Source organism: Rutidosis leptorrhynchoides, chromosome 3 (genome assembly GCF_046630445.1).
Source record: "Rutidosis leptorrhynchoides isolate AG116_Rl617_1_P2 chromosome 3, CSIRO_AGI_Rlap_v1, whole genome shotgun sequence".
In the NCBI taxonomy this organism is placed as follows: Eukaryota; Viridiplantae; Streptophyta; class Magnoliopsida; order Asterales; family Asteraceae; genus Rutidosis; species Rutidosis leptorrhynchoides.
In genome coordinates this window covers 596,889,493-596,906,361 of record NC_092335.1, presented here as the reverse complement: position 1 = coordinate 596,906,361, position 16,869 = coordinate 596,889,493, and positions in this window count along the sequence as shown.

The window sequence follows — 16,869 nt, the reverse complement described above, 5'->3', positions numbered from 1 at the left end:
GTCTTTGTAAATTGTAGGCCAATAGAATCCAGCTTCATAAACTTTTCTTGCTGTTAGTTGAGGCCCATAATGCCCTCCTGTTGGTCCTGTGTGACAATGGTTTAAAATTTTACTAGCTTCATCTCCAAATACACATCGGCGTATTATTCCATCGGGACAACTTTTAAACAGATGTGGATCTTCCCAGAAATAGTGTTTTATATCACTGAAGAATTTCTTTCGTCTTTGGTACGATAATCCTTTTTCAAGGAATCAACAAACTAAGTAGTTTGCATAGTCTGCAAACCATGGGATTTCTTTATAATCTATCTTCAATAGATATTCATCAGGAAAGTTGTCTTGTATGGCCGATTCATTCAGAACTTCTAATTCGGGATTTTCAAGACGAGAAAGATGATCAGCGGCGAGATTTTCTGCTCCTCTTTTATCTCGGATTTCAATATCAAACTCTTGTAAGAGTAAGATCCAACGGATTAATCTTGGTTTAGCATCTTGTTTTGAAAATAGGTATCTAAGAGCAGAATGGTCGGTATAGACCACCGTTTTTGCTAGAACGAGATATGATCGAAATTTGTCAAAAGCAAAGACAATAGCAAGGAGTTCTTTTTCAGTAGTTGTATAGTTCGTTTGTGCTCCTTGTAATGTCTTACTAGCATAATATATAGGTTGAAATCGTTTTTCAATCCTTTGTCCTAAAACGGCTCCCATTGCAAAATCACTTGCATCGCACATTAGTTCAAATGGTAGATTCCAATTTGGTGTTATCATGATCGGTGCATTAGTGAGTTTCTCTTTAAGAATATTAAAAGATTTGATACACTCATCTGAAAAGATGAATGGCGCATCCTTTTCTAGGAGTTTATTCATAGGAGTGGCAATTTTAGAAAAATCTTTTATGAAACGTCGGTAAAAACCGGCATGCCCTAGAAAACTCCTAACTCCTCTAACATTGGTGGGATGTGGAAGTTTAGCAATTACATCTACTTTAGCTCTATCCACTTCAATTCCTTCTTTTGAAATTTTATGTCCAAGAACAATGCCTTCTTTAACCATGAAATGGCATTTCTCCCAATTAAGTACTAGATTTGATTTTTCGCATCTAATTAGCATTCGTTCCAGATTAACTAGACATGATTTAAATGTATCACCGAAAACTGAAAAGTCATCCATGAATACTTCCATGCATTCTTCTATCATGTCGTGAAAAATCGCCATCATACACCTTTGAAAGGTTGCAGGGGCGTTGCAAAGTCCAAATGGCATGCGTTTGTAAGCAAAAGTACCATAAGGGCACGTGAATGTGGTTTTCTCTTGGTCTTCGGGTGCTATTGGAATTTGAAAATATCCGGAAAATCCATCTAGAAAACAATAGTAACTATTTCCGGCTAATCTTTCCAACATTTGATCAATGAAAGGTAAGGGAAAGTGATCTTTTCTGGTGGCGTCATTTAATTTTCTATAATCAATACATACACGCCATCCTGTTATAGTCCTAGTAGGAATAAGCTCATTTTTCTCATTTGTGATGACAGTCATGCCACCCTTCTTAGGCACGCATTGAACTGGGCTTACCCATGGACTATCAGAAATTGGATATATCAAACCTGCATCTAGCAGTTTAATAATTTCCTTTTTAACTACATCTTGCATATTAGGATTTAGTCTTCGTTGGCGTTGCACATACGTTTTATGACCTTCTTCCATAAGGATTTTATGTGTGCAATACGAAGGACTTATTCCTTTAATATCATGAATCTTCCATGCAATGGCTGGTTTATGAGCTTTCAACACAGAAATGAGTTGTGATTTCTCATTTTCAGTAAGAGAAGACGATATTATTACAGGTAATTCAGATTCACCATGTAAATAAGCGTATTCCAAATGGTTTGGAAGTGGCTTTAACTCTAATTTCGGAGGTTCTTCTATCGATGATTTATATCGGTATCTGTCTTCTTCTTTTAGTATTTGAATTTCTTCTGTTGTTGGTTCATATCCATTAGCTATAAGTGTAGCTAACATTTCAGCTTCATCAATTGGTTCATTACCTTCTCCTAAAGAACATTCTCCTGTTCCTTGTAATTCTGGAAATTCTTCTAATAATTCTGCATGTGCATCTATAGTTTGAATACAATAACATGTATCATCTGCAGATTGTGGTTGTTGCATTGCTCTATCAACTGAAAAGGTAACACTCTCATCCTCTATACTTAGGGTCAGTTTCTTACCGAACACGTCTATCATTGCTTTAGCCGTGTTTAAGAATGGTCTTCCTAATATGAGAGGAACTTGAGAATCTTCTTCCATGTCTAAAACAACAAAATCTACTGGAAATACTAAAGTACCAACTTTAACTAGCATATTCTCCATTATCCCTCTAGGATATTTTATTGATCTATCGGCTAGTTGTATGCTTATTCTGGTTGGTTTCAATTCTCCAAGGTCTAGTTTAGCGTATAGTGAATACGGCATTAGATTTATACTAGCACCTAAGTCTGCCAATGCTTCTATTGAACTAAGACTACCCAGAAAACATGGAATTGTGAAACTTCCTGGATCAGATAATTTTTCTGGTATCTTATTCAACAGCACTACTGAACAATTAGCATTCATAGTAACAGCCGAGAGTTCTTCCATTTTCTTTCTATTCGTGATTAGATCTTTCAAGAATTTAGCATATCTTGGCATTCCTGAAATCACATCAATGAAAGGAAGATTTACATTTATCTGTTTAAACATATCCAAGAATTTGGATTGCTCGGCTTCAAGTTTCTCTTTCTTCATTTTACTCGGGTAAGGAAGTGGTGGTTGGTATGGTTTAACATAAGGTTTATCCTTAACTGTGTTATCTTCATTAACCTTTTCAACTACCGGTTCTTTTTCCTTATCTTGATCAGGTTGTGGTTCTTGTGGAGTAGGAATAGTTTCATCAGAAGTTACAGGTATTTCAGGTGGTTTAAGTGTTGTACCACTTCTTGTGGTAATAGCTTTAGCTGTTTCATTCCGGGGGTTAGCATTTGTATCGCTTGGTAAACTTCCCGGTTTTCTTTCACCTATTAACCTTGCTAGGTTACTTACTTCTTGTTCTAGATTTTGAATAGAAGCTTGTTGATTTCTAAATGCTTGAGCATTTTGTTCATTTGTTTGTTTTTGAGATGTGAAAAACTGCGTTTGAGTTTCAACTAGCTTCGTCATCATATCTTCTAAATTCGGCTTTTTATCATCGGTTTGTTGTGGTGGTTTGTTTTGAAAATTCGGTCTTTGCTGATTGTAAGTATTATTGGATACTTGTTGATTGCTAGGACCTTGTTGGTTATTGTATGGAATATTTCGGTTATAATTCTGGTTTTGATTGTAAATCGGTCTTGGCGGTTGATAATTATTCTGATAATTATTTCCAGGCCTTTGGTTTATGTATGAAATATTCTCTCTTTGTTCCATTGTTAATTCAATACTGAGACAATCTTTTGTCAAATGTGGTCCTCCACACTGCTCACAACTAATTCGTATTGAGTGAATATCCTTAGTCATCTTTTCCATTCGTCTCTCGAAAGCATCTATCTTTGCGGAAATGGAATCTAAGTCATGGCTAGAATCGGCTCTAGCTGCTTTAGATGATCTAATGATATCTTTTTCTTGGTGCCACTCATGTGAGTGGGAAGCAGTATTATCAATAATTTTGTAAGCATCAGTTTCGGTTTTCTTCATAATAGAACCACCAGCTGCTATATCTATGTCTTTTCTTGTAGTGATGTCGCATCCTCGGTAAAATATTTGTACTATTTGACAGGTGTCTAAACCATGTTGCGGACATCCTCTTAATAACTTTCCATATCTTGTCCACGCCTCATATAGAGTTTCATTTGGCTTCTGTGTGAACGTAACAATTTCTGCTTGAAGTCTTACGGCTTTAGATGCAGGAAAAAATTGTTTAAGAAATTTGTCAATTAAAACGTCCCATGTATCGATCGCCCCTTCAGGTAACGATTCCAACCAATCTTTGGCTTCTCCCTTTAAAGTCCAGGGAAATAACATGAGATATATCTGTTCATCCTCCACTTCTCGTATTTTAAATAGTGTGCAGATCCTATTAAAGGTACGTAGATGTTCGTTTGGATCTTCCTTCGGCGCACCACTAAATTGGCATTGATTAGTCACCATGTGTAAAATTTGTCCTTTGATTTCATAATCTGGCGCATTAATGTCTGGATGAGTAATTGCGTGACCTTGGCCAGTGCGTTTAGCTCTCATTCGGTCTTCCATACTTAAAGGTTCCAGATTTTCCATAATTGAATTTGTTGAATCGGTATCACTAGATGATTCTGATTTAATGGTTCGTTCCTCAACAATCTCTGTTTGAATGATTGGTGGTTCCGGAGGAAAGTTTAATGGTTCAGGATCTACGAACCGTTCCTGAATATTTTATGGATTCTCAATTGTGAGGTTGGGTTCAAAAAATGGATTATCGGAAATTTGAACTGAAGTACTTGGTCGACTGGATGACGATTCTAAAGAAAAATCAACGGCGGTTATATTTGTTAAATGATGTCTTGATCGAGTTACAGGTGGTGAACGTACAAAAGGTGATGAACGTCTTGCTCGGTGCATTCACTGAATATCCTATTAGTTTTTAAAAGGAAAGAAAAATTATAATAAGTTATCCAATCAATAGACTTTTCTGATTTTGCCCACGTTTCGAATAGCCAAAAGATGCAGCAGAGGGGCAGGATTCATTTGGTCTCAATATAATTGAGGACTGTTTGGCTCCAATAACCCGGTCCACGTACAAATCCAACTATTACTACGAACCAGAAAATTTTGATGTCTATTAATTTAACCACTTAAAATAAATTTTCGTAATTTTAAGAAATTTAGATAAGAAGTAGAAAAAATTCTAAGTCCTAAAAACTAGAATAGCGAGAAATAAGAAAGACAAAGAGTTCGTCGAAAAAGGTCGAAAAAGAAAAAATGGTTGAAAAATAAAAGGTGACGGAAAAATAAAAGAAACTTATAAAAACTTAAAAATACTTTACTAACCTAACCTTATTACTACAACTAACTTAAAATTATAATCGCAAATTGAAATTACTAATTGGAATGATAATTGGTACATAGTAAAAGGTGTCTAAAAATATTAAAGCTTACAAGAAAAACTAAATCCCAAATGGAAATAACTTAAAAAGAAACTAAAACTTAAAAAGGCGTCGCAAAATTCTAAAGCACCTAAATCTTAGTCTAAAGAAAAAGCACTTAAGGAATTCTACGGCAAAGCCTAAAAATCTAGGAGTAAAAATAACTATAGCAAAAACTAAGTTTAAAATTAAATATGAGCTAAAAAATACAAATATTACGCTACAACGATTAAAAAGGGACAAAATATAAAAATATACAAAAAGTTGTAAAAAGTACAATTTTTATAAAAATATTATTTTTATATTATTTATTTTATTAAACTATTAATTTTACAATTTTAATAAAACTAATTTAACTAAAATATATATAAATAAAAAGTAAAAGTAAAATTAAAACTAATAATAATAATAATAATTAGGTTTTAATAATAATAATAATTAAAAATAACCCGTAATCAATGCTTGATTAGGGTTTTTGTCCGTGTGTCAGAAGGTCTCCGCGAGTCGCGGCAAATAAAGAAGAAATCCCCGCGAGTCGCGGGGTTCCAGAATTCAGTTGACAGGTTTCACTTTTTACGCGTTTTTCTTTATTTTTTTTTTTTTATGTTTTCTGTTTTTTTTTTTATATAAATAAAAGATGTTTAAAACAAAAGTTATATTTTTATAAACTAAAATAGAAATAAAGAAACTTATAAAACTTAACTATTTAACAAAATCTTAAAAATACTAATATTTTTGTTTTTCTTTTTATATTTTTCGAATTTTTAAAACGTATTTTTACAAAAACGACTTTTAATAAAAGTAACTAAAAATCTTTTTTTTTTCTTTTTTTATTAGCGTTGTGCTTCCGGCTTTTAAGATAGTTCCCCGGCAGCGGCGCCAAAAATACTTGGTGTGGTGCGAGGTGTATATAAAATAGTTATTATTTTACTAGGAAAATACTATTAAATACGATACAATTTTACACAAGATATTTATTTATTTATAGAATGGATATACTTAAACCTTGCTACAACACTTATAGGCAGTGTACCTAATCGTACAGTAGTGTAGTTTTTAGTAAGTCCGGTTCGTTCCACAGGGAATTCTTTGAACAAAGCTCAACGCTATATTAGTTTACTTTTATAAAAATACAAATATATATATAGGTAATATTATTATTATAAAGGGGGGTTTTTACCGTTTAATGACCGGTTTGTCGATTTTAAAACTTTAGTCGCAGTTAAAACCTAATGTAAAATATAAATACAAGACTAAAATTAAATCGTAAAGTAAATAACGATAATGAAATTGCGAATAATAAAAATGCGATAAAATAAAATTGCAATAATTAAAAAGTACGATAATTAAAAGTGCGATTAAATAACAATAAAAGTGCGATAATTAGAAGTGCAATTAAATATAAAATAAAGGAAATAAAATATGAAATAAAAGAATTATGCTTATTTAAACTTCCGTAATCATGATGTTTGACGTGTTGATTTTAGTTTTATGCCCATGGGTTAATTGTCCTTTGTCCTGGATTATTCAATATGTCCGTCTGGTTTTTGTCCATAACAGTCCATCAGTCATAAATATAAATTGCAAGTGTCCTTGTCAAATTATTATTATACCCGAAGATAAATATTCCAACTAATTGGGGATTCGAATTGTAACAAGGTTTTAATACTTTGTTTAATGAATACACCAGGTTATCGACTGCGTGTAAACCAAGGTTTTACCACTTTGTTAACAATTACACCAATTACCCTTGAATGTAATTTCACCCCTGTTTTAATTATTCTAGTGGCTATTAATCCATTCCCGTGTCCGGTTAAATGAACGATTAATCGTACAAATAAATACCCCGCCCATCGTGTCCGATCGAGTGTATATGGTAATTTATAGGGACGCCCAATTGTAAATCTTTATATTAACATTAACAAACTTTCATTTAGTTAAACAAATATAAAGCCCATTAATAGCCCATAGTCTAGTTTCCACAAGTGTCGTTCTTTTGTCCAAACCCCAATTATGGTACAAAGCCCAATTACCCAATTTTAGTAATTAGCCCAACATCATGATTACTTCGTTTTAAATAAGCATAATAATAACTTAGCTACGAGACATTAATATAAAAAGGTTGAACATAACTTACAATGATTAAAAATAGCGTAGCGTTACACGGACAGAATTTCGACTTACACCCTTACAACATTCGCTAACATACCCTTATTATTAGAATTATAATTAAAATTAAAATATAAATTATAAATATAAATATATTTACGTATGAAGAGGAAGAAAAAAGATATGAAATTTGATCAGAATTCGGTTGGCTTTATAGCCAGACTTGATTTTTGGGGCTCCGCGACTCGCGGCAAAATGCCCTTAAAACTCCGCGAGTCGCGGAGAGGTATTTACAGCTCACACCCTTGGAGTTTCTTGCTGCCGACGGTTTTTATTATATATATATAATATATATATAATTAATATAATTAATTATATATTATATTATATTTATATACATAGTTAACTTGTAAACTTTAGTCGGTTGCGTCGAGCGTTAAGAGTTGACTCTGGTCCCGGTTCCGGATTTTCGAACGTCCTCGCGTACAATTTAATATCTTGTACTTTGCGTTTTGAATCTTGTACTTTTGTAATTTCGAGACGTTTCTTATCAATAATTGGAACCTTTTTGATTGTCTTTTGTACTTTTGAGCTTTTTGGTCGTTTGCGTCTTCAATTCGTCGAATCTGTCTTTTGTCTTCACCTTTTATTATTTAAACGAATATCACTTGTAAATAGAACAATTGCAACTAAAAGCTTGTCTTTCTTGAGGAATAATGCTATGAAATATATGTTCGTTTTTAGCATTATCAGAGCTAAACAATACTGGCTCGAGTACTTAATTGGATCACGGCCCAATGATACATCCAGTTCACGGCCCCATACCCAAATCAGATTCATGGCCCAATACAACTCAGTCCATAGTTAAATCCTTTAAATCTTACGGCCCAATGATTGCAGGATAATTCACTACCCAAATTGTATCTTCTAAAAAATATAATGCAGTTTGAATAATTGAGGATTAGTTAGTACGTTTTCTTTATGTTTCCTTTGAAGCTCGTCCGGATAAAAAAAAAACGCAGCAACTCCTTTATTGTCATGTACTATTCTATTCTATCATAATTCAATCAGCATGCCATTTTAAAATAATTAACTTGTCGGCCATTTAATCTTAACACATCCCACTTGCATCACTTTAATAAAGAACTAACCTTGTTGTTATACGTACATATCCTTTCTCATGGTCCCAATATGTCGGTCCAATTAATCAATGAAAATAAATCTCATAAAAAGCAACACAGCAATAGTAACATGTAGTTGTTTATATAAATTGGTGTTATGGTTTTTGGTTTGTTTGATCATCGTGACAGATAAACAAAAAAAATATAACGGGTTGGAAATTTAGAGGTGGTGGCGGCTGTGTGATTTCGGCCAAAGAGAGAGAAGACGGATTGAGGTGGTAGCCGTAAGTTTATAAATGGAGGATAGGGTGGCGGTTATCGTGTAACCAAAATACTCGATGGTGGTGATCAAGCAAGTGGGTGATGACTAGAAGGTGATCATGATTTTGAGGTGGTGTTCATGTGACTCAAAGATTTGTACCGGTTGAAGCAGGAACTAGTTACTAAGCAATTAGCAACAGCCCTTTTAATTTGAACACGAGGGGTGTGGTTGTATGTGGCTGTTTTTGAGGAGATTGGTTTCAAAGGTGGCGAGTTGTAGAGATGGTGATGACCGATGGTGTTGTGGTGGTTTACATTTATAGTTTTTATGTGGCGATCAAATATACAAGGTGTGAGCTTAAGATTTATGAAAGTGAAGTGATCATGTATTGAAATGGTTGTTTGTTTATGGTGGCGAAAATAAACGGTGACCGCTGCCCCAATTTGGCTTGCTTGATGTCGAGTTTGGACAGAAAAAGAGAAAAGTAGAAGTAGTAGCAACAATGGTGGTGATGGTGTAAATCGAATAAAATGATTTATCAAATGCACTTGATCGAGTTATACAGGGAATGCAGTCGGCAACATATATTAAAGTCAAGAAATAGATAAAAAAAATACAACCTATCAACTTGTTGTACTGGATTTTTGTTTGGATTCCATATTGATGTAGACTCTTAACAAATTTCAGACAGAAACAAATTCTAATAAAGTTTGATGGTAACTTAAAGTAATTGATTCTCTTATTATATTTTTTTTATATATAATTAATATTAATAATTAATAAATTTAAATATATTACTATAATAATAATACATAATAAAAATACTAGAAATCCTAAAATTTATAACAATTATATTATTATTGATAGTAATATTAGATTATATTAATTTCTATTTATAAATACTATAACTATAATAATGGTATTAATAATAATAATCTTGATAAAGATAGTAGTAATAATAATACATAATCATTAATAGTAACTAAATTTGTAATTTTACTACTAATTAATAATACCGATATTAATATTAATATAACAACTTCATTTTTAATTTGTAAGTATCTTTAATATGTAGATATTTCATATTATTAATTATGTAATATTCAATAACTATCTAACATATAATGAATATTTAATTTATACATTTTATTATATATATTATTATATAATATGTGTTTGCATATTGTATCAACCTATTTGTGCAACTATGAAGATATTTATAAGGTCTTATATACATAAACATTATAAGTTTACTTGAAATATTCCGTTATTTCATAATAGAAGAAATATTATAATCTCAACACATAATATTTATATTTTATATATTTTACAACATCATATTTATCATATATATATATATATATATATATATATATATATATATATATATATATATATATATATATATATATATATATATATATATATATATATATATTCAACATAATAATAACTTACTTATTTTATTTATTATTTTACATTTTTCATTCTAATTAATTAAAGGGTATTTTAGTATTATAATATATATATATACCCATATTTACATATTTAATTCCAATGCTCAAATTATATTTTTAAAATTTTAAATTAATATACATATACTTACATTTACGTATATATTTATTTACAAACAATTGTTCGTGAATCGTCGAGAATAGTCGAAGGGCAATTTAACATATGAACATAGTTCCAAAGTTTTTAAGACTCAATATTATAGATTTTGCTTATTGTGTTGGAAACATATAAAGATTAAAGTTTAAATTTGGTCGAAAATTCCCGGGTCACTACATCAACCAGTTCGAATTCCTCAGATTCCGACAGCTATTCCGATATGGATATCTACCTGAGCTCCGAAAGTAGCATCACCGGAATGGATCAACCAATTTCCCATCATCTATTTTGGATGAATTGGGGATGGGTCCGTAGTCAACTCAACCATTGGAGACAAGAAGAAGGTGATCCCTTCCATCCACCACATTTCCCTCTTGGCGCTGAACCTGAAACACTTACCGGCGAACCTGTTTGAGACACCATTTTCTCACTCATTGCTAGAGTATCTCGTCATGATTATATACTATCCCATATTGCGAATCTTATTCATCCGCTCGTTCCAACCGCCAATCATCCCGGTGTACTAGCAGAAATTAATGAACTTCGCGCCCGAGTAGTGGCTTTGGAACACATGGTACAAGGATTACAAACACCATCAGCAGCACCAGCAGCATAACCAATACCGCCAGTAACATCCACATTGCAAGCCTCAATACCACAAGCTTCAGCAGCATCACCAGCAGTTACCGGCAGTATCATCAGCATCAACAATATCGTCAGCACCACCATCACCGTCAGTACTGTCAGCATCATCAGCACTAGCAGCACCTATAACATCACAAGTTTTGTCAGTTCAAGAATTGTCGTGGATGTCATCATTGATCAACAACGAGTATTTTGTATCAACGAATTATGAAGTATTAACTCATTCTTCTGAAGAAATTATATATATATATATTTTATATATATATATGAATGCTGAAACTATAAAAATCTTTTGTACTAAGCTATTGAATATGAATTGAAAAAGGGTAGATACTACTCAGTTAAATTCATATTACTAATATGCTATGATGTACATCCTTCGTTAACAACCTAACCATCGTAACTACAATCTTTGATTCAATTAAATGAATTCGGTTTCATAATAAACCAAGTGTATCATTCAATAACATGTTTGATTTTACACTTTCATCTTCAATGTACTCGAAACTTACTGGAAAACAACATTCGTATCTTGTGAAGTTAGCAAGAGTTCTATGAGCATCAGCATAATTCACTAAGGAAATATCTATAAGAATAAATATTGAAGTATAGATTACATTAGCGAAATACTCCGCGGAGATTATGTAATCTCTAATGTTTTAGAGATTATTCTTTACTAATCCAAGCCGAAAATCAAATGAGCTAAATATGATATTAACTCATTAAATCTGTATTACATCTGAAGAAAATATGCATACATATATTTTCATAAAGACTGTAATAAAAAATTCTTGTTCAAAATATTATTTGTGACATTTTTTTTAACGGGTAGGTAATACCCGAGAGATATATAAATGCATAATTAATATATTACATTCTTCGATTCTAATTCAGTAAATCATCAACTATACTCCCTATTTTCACAACAGTATACCTTATTTTATAAGAAATCAAAACAACCATACTCATTCAAATTCAATCACCTATTCTGATTTTTGAAATCTCAGAATGCAACTCGAGATATAAGCAAAATCATCACTCTTAGATCCTTACATTTTTTCAAAGCTATACTTTGACTTCAAAACTGTGATAGAACATCACTTTTAATTGTAACACTCAAAAGGATACGAGAATCAATCAAGATTTATGACCAATTTATCCTTTGGATATTGACAATGACAAGCTGCATTTAAAATGCTTCGAAATTTCGGAAGACACTTCAAATAAGGAACAATCGAGATGATGATCCAATCACACATTACCCGAAGTCTTGTACCTGAAAAACTCTCGAACCCAAAGTCATAGTTTAACATGTACCCGCGTTGAATTCTTTAGCATTTATTAGCAAAAACAACCTTACGATTCTTTTCAAAGTAGCCAGTTTTGTCACAGCTCCAACAAGTCAACTTCGACTTTTCAGTAAAACTAATTTTATTATAACTTCGATAGATAAGCTGCCCTTTCACCATCGTTACTGGGGAACCTTTCATATCTCACCACATTAGCAGTAAACTTATCAACAACTTCATTAACCTTTGACTTAAACCTCTCCGAAAAGTCACTATACTTATTCATTGAAACTTCATCTCTTACTCATCCGCATCATGCAACAAGAATTGCCATACCAATTACTGAAAATCAGCAATCAGTATTTTGAAATCTCGCAGCGTTTCTACTTCAATAGTTATATATACATATAACGTCTATCTCCTAAACTTACACACTTCGAATGTGAAGTTTCTGAAAAACATCTCAAACTGTGAATTAGTTCTCGAAATGCTAATGAAGCAGCAGAAACTGTAAATGACGTTAACAGTCAAAAGTTTGATGACAAAGAATAATGTGTTGGTAAAGCCCAGAAAAAGAGAAGAGTTGGTACTGAACAATGGATTGAGCAGACCGTGAAGGACACCAAGGACAAATACAAGGACCAAAGTCTGTATTTAAAGAATCTTGATGATTCTATTTCTGACGAAGTCATTAACGAATACCTTGCTCCTGACTCTAAACCTTTGCGGACCTTATTCTTCATCATCATCTTATCTTAAATATTATAAGATATCTTCGTATCTCTCATTATACATATTCTCCATATTTCTGGAGATATTTTCACAACTATTCTTATCTGAGTTCATTTATCTCTCCATAATATCTGCAACATAAAAGAAACTGTGTTGGTTTCTAAATTCTGAAAAAAAATTCAAATATGAATGTTTTGAAGTAGTGTTGGGAACTGAAGCATGAGTTAGTATAATATAATGACACTTGATCAACGTGATTATATTATAGTAATTCATGCTGAGTTTCTAATGGAACGTGATGATTCACAGAACATACCGTCATCATGTGCCATTTACACGACTCTTACATTCTACCAAATCTCCAAACATATTAAGAACATATCTTCTTGATAGTTCTATCTTTCCGGATATTCTGGTAATTTGCCAAATCAAGATCGTACCATTACGATTTCCTTCTTAGAACATTAACTATGTTCATCCAAAACTTCATACCTACTAATTCTGGACCATTATTCGCTTGACTTAAAGCCGGGAAGAGACAACAAAAGTATGAAACTCCGAAATGTAAGGGAGAATATAAAGTCCAATAACAACACTTAAATTACAAACCGTGTATATCAATGTTTATCGCAACATAAAGACACGGGAGAATTAAAAACACTATAAGCCCAAGGGCGAAGTAGAAGAAAACAGATTCCTCCGGTGAAAGTTGGAAAAGGAGAATGATTGTTGCGATAGTAAGGATAAGGACAAGGATTAGAACTGGATTAAGCATTTTCGCAATCTTTTGAAATTGGAATTGAGTATAGAAGTGGTAAAAACTAATGGAATGGAAAAGGTAAATATATAAGGGAAATATCAGACGTAGTAATCGGGACAGATCATCGCATTTAATTAAAGAGATCCTAATTTCCTTAAATCTCGAAGAAACAGATTTTATAGATTTCCAAGATTTTTTTTTTTGAATCCCTTGAATTCCGGAATTCAACCATGACTACGTCAAAAATTATGACGAAACTTATTTTTCTCATTCCACTATTTTGTGATAGCTTCACTCATACGCTTCGAGTAATCGGATCATTTTATCCATATTACTCTATGGTAATAAAATCCTATCTATCAACACATTTCCGTCATGAAAACATTTTTATGGTTAGCCATAACGACCTCGATCAAATTTCGGGACGAAATTTCTTTAACGGGTAGGTACTGTGACGACCCGAAAATTTCTGACCAAATTTAAACCTAACCTTTATATGTTTCTGACACGATAAGCAGAATTTGTAATGTTGAATCTCAAAAAGTTTGGAACTACATTCATGTAATCAATTACCCTTTGACCGTGTTCGACGATTCACGAATAATTATGTGTATATAGATATGTATATATAAAATATGTGATGCCCCGTACAAAACCATCGTGTACGAATCATCAACAACAGGATCATTACAAGGTTAAGTACTATATGCTGTAATAAAATAAGTTGCATTCACGATAAAAAGGTAATGTCATAACCGACATCAAATGTTTTACAATCCAAAAGCATGCTTCACTAAGTGGAAGCAAATAATAAGTGTATGTGACCACAATGGTCGTTACAAGTCATAATTCAAAAGTACTAAAGTTTGAATGCAAGGTAAAGTAGTTCATGCGATGACAACTCTAAGCAGCGGGTGTCTACAGCACGACTAGTACACAGCGGAAGCTAACCTCAAGCACATGAGAAAAACATGCTTAAAACGTCAACACAAAGGTTGGTGAGCTATAGTTTAAGTATAACAGTATGTAAGGTAGGCCACGAGATTTCAGTGCTACAAAGAGCGTTTCAATACGATATGATAAAGTATATGCTTAACCGTGGGCACTTGGTAACTAACTTAACGTTTATACCCCCTGAAAGTACACTTGGCAAGTGCGTATGATTACGAAGTATTAATCACTCGTTAAATGCTAGCGCGACTAGCCTGAGTGGGGATGTCAAATGTAAAGACCCGTCCTTATCCTCCCGGACGATATCATCAACAGTTGGTCCCATCGCGATGATCGACTCCAAGTAATGTCCTTAATATGAGCTAATGCACAGCGGAAGACTTAATTCGTACCTGAGAATAACATGCTTTAAAAAGTCAACATAAAGTTGGTGAGATATATAGGTTTGATGCTAGCAGCGTTATAACAATGGACCACAAGATTTCATATGTAAACATTTTAATAAAAATATTCTAAGTGGTTGAGCACTTGGTAACCATACTTAACATTTAATCACGTCGCATATTCCCTTTATTATGAAATCTTACTACACTGTACCAAGTGTAGTCACAAAACGAAGTACTGTGCAACCGTTGAATACTGGTCGTCCAGTCCGGTTGGGGTTGTCAGGCCCGATAGATCTATCAACAGGATTCGCGTTTACAATACCGCTGTAAATATTAGTTACCAAGCTACAGGGAAGTATGCCAGTGGTACAACTCAACGTAGAATATATTTTCAGTTACTTGTGTCCATAACGTAAAACATAAAATACATGTATTCTCATCCCGAAATATTTAGAGTTTAAAAATGGGACTATATACTCACCTTACTGTATTTTGTAGTAAAAATACGTATGACGTCATTTAACAAGTATAGGGTTGGCCTCGGATTCACGAACCTATATCAATTATACATATTAAAACCTATAATCGTAATCGAACAATTATATATATATATATATATATATATATATATATATATATATATATATATATATATATATATATATATATATATATATATATATATTTTTATTAGTGATTTTTATACCAATTATATATTCATTTTGTATGAATTAGATAAATAAAAGTATTAATAATCTAGAGTTACGTATATTAAATATAATCTGTATTTGCAAAATAATTGTTATAATAATAATAATAATAATAATAGAATAAGTATAATATTAGTATTAATAATAATAGTGATAAAATAATACCAATAATAATCATAATCCTAATAATTATAATAATTTAATTAAATTGTTATTTATAATAATAATATTGAAAATGTTTTAAAAAGAATAAACTACCTTCAATAGGATAGGCTAACAAAAAAAATGTTCCAAGAGGGATTCGAACCGTCGACCACTGGTTCCACGCTAACACACCTAACCATCCAATCCGTTTTGCTTTTATGATTAATATCCCGACATTAAAAGATATAACTTATATTTATTGTTTCCAGTCCACTATCATTTCACCCAAAGCTTAGCCCAACGGGAAGCTAGTAAATTGGATCACGGCCCATACTGATTTTCGATCCAATTAGAAAACTCAACATGGGATTCGGTATATGTACAAACAGATTACGGAGTCTTGCAAGTCCCATACATGATTATTTAATTTTTTTTTCTTCTTTTTCGATCCACTAGCAAAAGATTTACACACTCAACAACAAAACCCATGCATTACCAATTGTCTGCCATTAAGGTCTAATTTGTCCCACATATATTTGACTAAAGTTGATAAGCATTATATAAAGAAAAGAAAATCAATAATGTCTCATTTGTCGTAACTTAAACTATGAGCAAATTGAAACTCTTTTTTTTTTTTTATCGTTAACTTGGTCCATAGAAGAAAGAAAATATGGTTTTTGGTTCCTCTGGCTCGAACAGTAATGGAAGGAACTGAAAAAGAAAACAGCAGGTGACAGTTTTAAACTTGGTGACTTTTAAGGTGATAATAGTCAATCGGTTTTGGATACGTGATTCTTGGTGATTAACGGAACAAGCAAAAACAACAATGAAGGGAAGAGAGAGAGAGAAATAAGGTGACGAGTAGAGACTGTGGTGATGTTTTCAACGGAGATGTTTAATTGATGATGATCATTGGTCCCATGGTTTTTGAGTGATGATGATGGTAGTCAGGATCACGATGGTGGTGATTATCATCGGGGTTTGTAGAGTGGTGACTAAAGGAGAGGATAGAGATGGTTG